The sequence below is a fragment of the Panthera onca genome, chromosome D2, assembly GCF_046562875.1.
Source record: "Panthera onca isolate mPanOnc1 chromosome D2, mPanOnc1 haplotype 2, whole genome shotgun sequence".
Classification (NCBI taxonomy): Eukaryota; Metazoa; Chordata; class Mammalia; order Carnivora; family Felidae; genus Panthera; species Panthera onca.
Genome location: NC_138349.1, coordinates 48,335,596 through 48,343,015, shown reverse-complemented (window position 1 = coordinate 48,343,015; position 7,420 = coordinate 48,335,596). Strand labels below are relative to the sequence as shown.

The window sequence follows — 7,420 nt, the reverse complement described above, 5'->3', positions numbered from 1 at the left end:
CTCATCTACTTTCCATGTCTTGGCACATCTTGTCAATCACTCTGGTAAACATCCCTCTCGTCCCATTGGCCTGCCATCTCACCTGGGTGAGAAATTTCCAGTACGGATCCATCCGTCATCAGCCTTCTCTGGACTGGCCTGGGCTGCCAAGGGATGCTGGAGAACGTCACATAATCGCACAGTCTGAAGCCACTGAATTCTTGGTCTTGGAAATGGCAGGATGTGCTTCTGGAGGGATGCCCTGGCTATAATGCAGAACATAGACTGGAGAGGAGGGCCTAGCAAGCAGGAAACCAGAGAGGAGTTACTCATTCACCAAGACTTTACTAAGTACCTGCTTTTGGTCATTATCGTGATCATCATTAAAGCTTTCATTAATTGCAAGGGCCATGGGACCAAGAGGGGAAGACGCAGTCATGAGTTGTCAAGAAGGGTTTGGCAGGATACAGGGCATTTGCAAGAGCAAAGCTCTAGGGAAACACCCAGCTTTCTGGCTTGGGTCACTGGCTGGATGGTCAGGCCTTACCGAGACTGCAACTATGGGGAGAGAAGGGAAGCAAGTTTTCAAGCGGGGGGATGAGGAACCCAGCATGGGCAGGCTGAGTTTGGGGCACCCTAAGGCCCCAGGTGAATGGGTGGACAGGCCTGGGGCTGATTGGCTAGCCAAATCTTCAGGAGAGACATCTGGGCTGAGGTGCCAATGTGGGAGATTCAAGAATAGATTAGAGCAAGACTGGACTGAAAGTTGGCTCTGCAGTAAATGATTACGATACCTTCCATTTATCAAGCCCATCCCATCAGATGTTAGACACTTAGAGACCACACTTCCTTTGCTCGCACGGCCACCCTATGACGTCAGTGACATCATTTTCCCAGATGCAGGGGAGACATGCAAAGGCGTTAAACGACTTACCCCAAATCAGACTTGGATCAAGTGGTCATCCAACATGCAAACTGTTCTGACACCAATACCCAGGCTCTTTCCATTGCCTCTGAGTTTAGTAGGGACATGGGATGCTTGATCCAAACACCAACCCAAACACTCACAGTGTTCCGGGCCAAGAGCTGAGGTCCAGGACAGAGAGCCCTGTGTGGCCTGGCACAAGAGCATGGTAGGAGCTTTCTAAATGATGCCAGACTGGAATGTGCTAGTGAGTCTTGCCAAAACCCATGGGTGTGGGCAGCTTGGAATCTGAGGCTGGTCAGCTGTGGTCCCCATCCACTGGCTCAGAGCTGGTTTGCCCTGGCATGGCTTAGGAAGATCCCCAGAGACAAGAGTCCCACGGGGGTCAGCTCTAAGTCAGCTGACCAGAAAGAGCTGCGGCCACAGAGGGTCTCTAGAGACCAGGAGCCGAGCAGGGAGCTGAACAGGGAAACCTGTTCCATTCTCTTGTCTGCCTGACTCAACCATGTTACGGCCCTTAGCCTGAGCTGAGGGCGCTAGAGTCTTGCTCTTGCCCAGGGAGCACAGTTTACCCTCTTGGAGTAGGAGAGGCCAACTCTCAAGCCCCCATCTTCTTCCCAGCACAAACCGCTGCCCTTGGCCTGGTGCAAAGCCAGGCTTAGTGGAAATTCTTTCTACTGGTGGGCATGTTCCAAGCAGGTCAGCCACTCCTGACCCCCTCCATCGTGTCCAAGGGTCTGCCCCTTCTCTGGGGCCTTCATGTCAAAATCAGGTTAGACCCAAGGGAAGACTTACTGGCCCCTGGATCATTATCATCACCATCATTGAAGCTTTAATTAATTGCACAGTGTAAACTTGTTTTTCAGAATTGGTCACTGCCCTGGGAATTTGTAATCTGAGACAGGCTTGTTCAAGATGCAAGTAATAGAAAAGACATTTACAAACCTCAGACAGAAATCAGAACTATACAGATGGAAAGACTCTCAACTTAAGGGTAAAGACTGAGTTTATCTTTGATATGCCACCAAAAGCATACGTAACAAAAGAAAAAATAGATAAATTGGACTTCATCAAAATTAAAAATGTTTGTGCTTTAGAGGGCACGATCGAGAAAGTAAAAAGGCAACCAACAGAATGGGAGAAAAACACTGGCAAGTCAGACATCCGATGAGGAATCCGTATGCAGAATATGCAAAGAATTATTGCAACCTATTAATAAAAAGACAAATGCCATTAAAAAAAAATAGGCAAAGGATCTGAGTAGACATTTCTCCAAAGAAGAGATACTAATGGCCAGGGAGCACATGAGAAGATGCTCCACATCATTAGTCACCGGGGAAAGGCAAATCAAAACCACCGTGAGATGCCACCCACCAGAATGGCTGTTTTATAAAAAAGGAAAATAACAAGTGTTGGTGGGGGTGTGGGGAAATCGGGGGTGGAAATGGAAAATGGTGCAGCTGCTGGAGGAGGAAACAGTTTGGTGGTTCCTCAAAGGCGTAAACACAGAATTACCCTATGACCCAGCAATTCCACTCCCAGGTGTGCCCCGGGACAACTGAAAACAGGGACTCCAACAAATACTTGCACACGCGTGTTCATAGCAGCACTATTCCCAGTAGCCCAAAGGTGCCAACAGCCCAAATGTTCACCGGCTGATGGATGGATAAGCAAACTGTGAATAGTACTGGGCCATCAAAAGGAATGAAGTGACGATACGTGCTACGACATGAACCCTGAAACGTGTCTCTGAGTGAAAAAGCCATACACAGAAGACCTCACTTTGTATAATTCCGTTTATATGGAATGTCCAGAAGAGGCACATGGACAGATATCGAGAAAGCAGTTTAGGGGTAGCCAGGAGCTGGGGAGAGCAGGGGCGAGGATGGGGGATGACCACTAACGGGTACGGGGTTTCTTTTCCAGTGATGACAATGCCATGAACTGGCCACTGGTGACGGTTACGCAAACGTGTGACTATACTAAGAAACCACTGAATGGTAGACCTTAAAGAGATGAATTTACGTTTGTGAATTGTATCTCAATTTTTTAAAAAGGCTGAGTGTGGGGCGCCCGGGTGGCTCGGTCAGTTAGGTGTCCGACTCTTGATTACGGCTCAGGTCGTGATCTCGCGGTTCGTGGGATCAAGCCTCACGTCAGGCTCTGTGTTGACAGCTTGGGATTCTCTATCTCTCCTTCTCTCTCTCTCTGCCCCTCCTCGGCTCATTCTCCACCACCCCCCCTCTCTCGCTCTCTCTCTGTCTCTCTCCCTCTCTCAAAATAAATAAACTTTAAAAAGGCTGAGTGTAAACTCCCAGGTCCCATAGGGACACCTTCTCCCCTGCTCCCTTCTCCCCTTCTCCCCTTGGGTGAGCCTGGGCTGCGTTGACAGAACAGGACAGTGGAGGAATGGGGACCCTATCAAAGCAGCTTGAGCAAAAGGGAAAATATTCCAGGGAGGTGCTACCTGAGAGCAGGCAGTGCAGGACTCTGGAGGAGTGAAAACAGGAAGGGAAAGCTGTGGGGAACCAAGACAGGCTGCCTCCCAGCCTCCCTGGGAGCACTGCCCCAAGCTTCACCTCCGCTTACGTAAGAACCCTCATGACTGCCCTCAAAGGCTCTGTTTACCTCCAGGGCTCAGCACTGGCTAATATCTTGACACTGACCATCTATACTCCAATTCTAGGAGACACAATTAGATTGGACCGATCCAGTTTCTGGATTGATTCCCCCAGGGGTCAAATGCCCACCCACAGTCCGATCAGTTGGACCTCAGAAGAGGCTGGGAAACACGGGCTGCTCCTTTGGCATTCTGAGGATGATTCGCGCCACTAAGGGGTGGGACAGGCAGGGCTAAAGGGCACCTGACCCAGGGACCCAATCATGCTGTGTCTTTTATCTCTGCTTCTCTGTGTCAGCTTTGTTCTCTCACTGCAGGCTGGCGCTTTCCACGTGGCTTCCAGCAGCTCCAGATCTACACACGTTGGAGGAAGGAAGATTCTTCCACTTCCAACATGATAAATCCCAGGGAAGAAGCCTGGTTAGCCCAGCTTAGGTCATGGAGAAGGCCATGACCTTCTCCATGAGAAGGAGGTCATGGAGGTCAACGGAAACCCAGGGGATGAGTAGTCATCAGGCAAGGTGCTCCCTCTATACACATGGGAAAGGGGTCGGGACAGTTCCCAAGAAGAGAACGGGAAGTCAGAACCCAGATGTCTTCTATGGGGTCTATAAAAGTAGACAGGACCACTACCCTATCTGATCAGTATGTGAGGGCGTCTTGGAGGAAGGCAGGAGGAATGCTTCCATGATAAAAGAGTTACCATCTGGTGCCTTCAAAGCTGCAGTGTTACTAGAACAAAAGATTAGTAAGCATCTCCACAGATTCTGACAATCTGGGGAGGGTCAAGGGAAGCTTTCACCAATGAAACTCCGTAACACACACCTATGTTAAGAACCCAGTGTATTCTGGGTACGTTCACATCCCCAAAGCACCTCCACGAATGAGTTCCTTCCCTGTTTTTCAGATAAGGGAAACTGAGGTCCTGAGGGGCAAAATCACTCGCCCCCACTGGAGCACAATCTTTTGAAGGACTCCTGAGTCGGGCTTGGATTCTTTCCATTGCTGTGTGCTTCTTCTCTCTTTGCAGACCCCTGAGGTGAGGAGAGGTCAGGACAGGGGCAGGGTGTGGGGCCTTGCTGAATGTGGCCTGATGGGACAGGCCTAGACCTCAGGGGCTATAGCCACAGGGCACGTGGCCATTCCCGGGCACTTTAGAGCTCCCGAGGGAGCTGCTCGGGTGGGAGGCTGGCAGAGTGTTTGTGTGTCTGCGAGGTCATATCCTCTGAGTAAACACATCCATGAGGGAACCCGGGCTCCTCCCTGTGACTGAGACCATTTGATTTGCCTCTGAGCAGTAAACTGTGGCTGACCTGCAGACTGGTTGATACTTCTGGAGAAGAAACCCATCTGATGCTCAACCGTCTCCAAGATGCCTGCCTGATGACCTCCCCCAACCCCCCACTCCAGATGTTGGGGCTCTTCTGTGGCCACCACCTTGGAGGTGACAGGCCTGGCCGTGGTCAGCTTGTTCTAGAGAAGTCCTGCGGGAAATGTAATAACTGTTTACACATCCCCGTGGGACTCAGATTTAGGGCAAACGAAGCAGATGTGTCCTAGAAACCCTAGAGAAAACACAGAAAGGAAGATTCCAACCTGGTACGATGAGAGTCTTCTAGTGGTTAGAGATGTCTCTAGGACAAACGTGGGGTGCTGGGTGAGTAGCGGGCTCCCTATCGCTGGAAGTGTGTGGGCTGCGATGGAATATCACCTTGGAGGACAGACAAGGAGCAGCACCGGTGGAATATTCTGTGTGACATTCAAAGTCCTCTCCCCGCCCTGAGCTTGCTTGCAAGTTTCTTTACTCCTCCCCTTCCAAGCTTGATTTCCGTTCCATTCCTTTTGTTCTAGAGAATACTCATGTGATGAACTTTGTCGTTTGCTCCCCAGCATCCTCCCTCCCTCCCAGCTTTCCAGAACAGCTGCCATTCTGTTCTGGTGGAACTGGCCCCTCCCCAGCCCTGAGGGGGGAGACCCTGCTTCACCTCAGCCAATCAGCGTGACTCCATCTCTTGCCACAATGACAGGTTGCCGGGTGGGCAGTAAGTGAAGACAAAGGCCATCGGGATGGAGTATTCTCCCGGGCGCAGGTTCAGGTTCAGGTGTGGGCATGGGGGCCCAGCAGGACAAACCCGAGTGCACTCCAGGACCACGGGGTGCCAGCTGTGGAAAGGGCCGCTCCCTCCCAGGGACATGACTGAGGAAGCACACTCTTGGGGTGACAGATACACTCAGCGCCCTCCCCGTGTCCCCTCCCTGTCCCATTCCCAATTGCCAGCTCTTGCTTGTTTCGGTCTGGTTTGGTTTTGGCCTGAGGCTTCTTTTTTTGGCTGCTGGAGCCTACTCTGCCTGCTCCCGGGGCAGGCCGGGAGGACCAGGGCCACTCGGGGATAACTCTGTACATGGTTCTTCACCGTTCCCCCAAATTCCTCAGTGGGCCTGCACTCCAGCCCTCTAAAGTTACTTTTCTAGAAAACCCTTTATGGGTTCTTTCCCTTCCCTATCTTAGTTTTGCCATCTTCCTGCTCCAGTTTCCTGGAATCACTTCCCAAATAAACTACTTCATCTAACACCCTCTTCTCAGGATCCGGGGGAAATCTACCCCATAAGTACCTGGACTGCTGCTGACGGCCCTCCTGAGACCTCATGAGAGCCAGTGTTAGTTTAAGACCAGGACCATGAAGAAGGAGGGGCAGGAGAACGAAGAAAAGTGGGTCCCTGCGGGCATCAATGAGCTGTGGGATCCCTCCTTGAGCGAAGTCTGCCTTTCCTCTAGACATTTCATTTCTGTGACCTGCACATGTTCTTTCTAGTTTAAACCGGCTGGAGTTGGGGTTTCTGTCGTTTGCACCCAAGAGCGTCGTGACCTACATAATTCACAACACGGAGAGCCCCAGGCACGGCCTCGCAGGTGGGGATGGCGGACAGGGAATGCCGGATGAGACGGAGAGAGCATGCCGTGGAGGACAGAGCCACATGGGCCTCTCAGCTCGGCCACATAGCACAGCCACTCCCTTGTCCTCTGCAAGGCTTGCTTCTTCGTCTATAAAACAGGAGGGTGCTGGAGGAGAAGCAGGCTTGGAGGCCGTGCTCGGGCAAGAGTCAGAAACCGGTTGGAGCTCTGAGAGGTCCTGTCATTCTAGGAAGATTCTTCAGTCACCTTGTCAACCGGCACAGATGTTTCTCTTTCTTCATATGATGAAGATCAGGGACCTAAAATCTAAACTTCTCCGAGAAAGCTAGAAAGGCACTGTTTGTCCCACTGGAATGGCGGGGTTGCAAAAGTTGTTGCTATGGGCTATATAAATTTAAGAGCAGGGGAAATACTAAAACGGCTGTTCATCTGATGCACATGCATGTGGCAGTCCAAGGCTTGGTTGTGGCATAGTGACTCTTGGTACAGGCTAGTCCATGTATAAGGAATTCTGGGCAAAGCCTAAGCCTTAGAAGAAGAGACTCTGTCTTGATTTCGTTGGTGGTGCTTGCTTTAGACATCTCATGTGGCATTTATATGTTTATGTTGAAAATAACTCATTTGAGGGGCGCCTGGGTGGCCCAGTCGGCTGGGCGTCCGACTTTGGCTCGGATCATGGTCTCCCGGTTGGTGCGTTCGAGCCCCGCGTCAGGCTCTGTGCTGACAGCTCAGAGCCTGGAGCCTGCTTCTGATTCTGTGTCTCCCTCTCTCTGCCCCTCCTCCACTCATGCTCTGTCTCTCTCTGTCTCAGAAATAAATAAACATTAAAACATTTAGAAAAAATAAAAATTAAAAACGTAAATCATTTGAACGGGTCAGACAATAACATGATAATTTAAATATTGGCTTCCTTTCTTGCAGGCTTGATTTGCTTGGTGACCAACTTACTAGTGACTAGTTAACTAGATAGGTCATTCAGGCG

General features: G+C 50.8%; 1 pseudogene; it reads left to right on the top strand.

Annotated features, from left to right (window-relative positions):
- Positions 1 to 6,202: 6,202 nt before the first annotated feature.
- Positions 6,203 to 7,201, top strand: LOC132684653 (HIG1 domain family member 1A, mitochondrial pseudogene; annotated as a pseudogene).
- The last annotated feature ends 219 nt before the right edge of the window (positions 7,202 to 7,420 follow it).